Below are 800 nucleotides of genomic sequence, written 5' to 3'. Positions count from 1 at the left end.
GATATACAATCCGCACACATAAATGCTATCCCCAGAGCTCAGGATTTGCCAGAGCCACAGTTGAAATGCATTTTGATCCAAGCTGGAGCACACGTGTTTAATTTTCTTCCAAGTTGCTGTCATTTGCATGGGAACTAAGGATGGCCAAGTCATGAAAAATTTACTGAAGGATAAAAACCCTGGAGATGGACTCATTCAATTCAACTAGTTTTCATTAATCAAAAAGCCTATGATGGATGAACACTATGCTGGGGTACAAAGAGCATTTCAAAACAAAAACTATAACAATAGTGATCAAGGCATGGCATAACCTTGAAGTCCTTTCTAAATCTGGCTTAATTTAGATCAAGCAAATTTACCTTCAGACTGTCCTCTAACCTATACATATGGTTGGCAACCTTCAGTCTCGAAAGACTATGGTATAAGCCTACAGCACCCGGTATTCTCAGGCAGTCTCCCATCCAAGTACTAACCAGGCCTGACCCTGCTTAGCTTCCGAGATCAGACGAGATCGGGCATGTGCGGAGTATGAACTGTGGTTTCTGAATTTGTTAACAATGGAGGGGGAAGAACTCTCCAAAAGGTGAGCATTTGGATTTGATTAGTGTTTGGTCCCACTTGCTTTTTTAAAAAACTACCTCAATGGTTGTCCTGTACAACTGATTGAAATAAATTGCACACAAAATAACTCCTACAAAAGAACTGGCACATCTACTTTTATTCTCAGCAGGATACACCATCCCAAATTCATATTTTTTCCCCGCTACAAAACACAATTAAAGAATCAGGGCATGCATTTT

General features: G+C 40.1%; 1 pseudogene; it reads right to left on the bottom strand.

Moving 5' to 3' along the window:
• Positions 1–424: 424 nt before the first annotated feature.
• On the bottom strand, positions 425–541 carry LOC136646669 (5S ribosomal RNA; annotated as a pseudogene).
• Positions 542–800: the final 259 nt, after the last annotated feature.

The sequence above is a fragment of the Tiliqua scincoides genome, chromosome 3, assembly GCF_035046505.1.
Source record: "Tiliqua scincoides isolate rTilSci1 chromosome 3, rTilSci1.hap2, whole genome shotgun sequence".
In the NCBI taxonomy this organism is placed as follows: Eukaryota; Metazoa; Chordata; class Lepidosauria; order Squamata; family Scincidae; genus Tiliqua; species Tiliqua scincoides.
The sequence above is the reverse complement of the archived record's forward strand: the minus strand, read 5'-3'. Positions and strand labels throughout refer to the sequence as shown.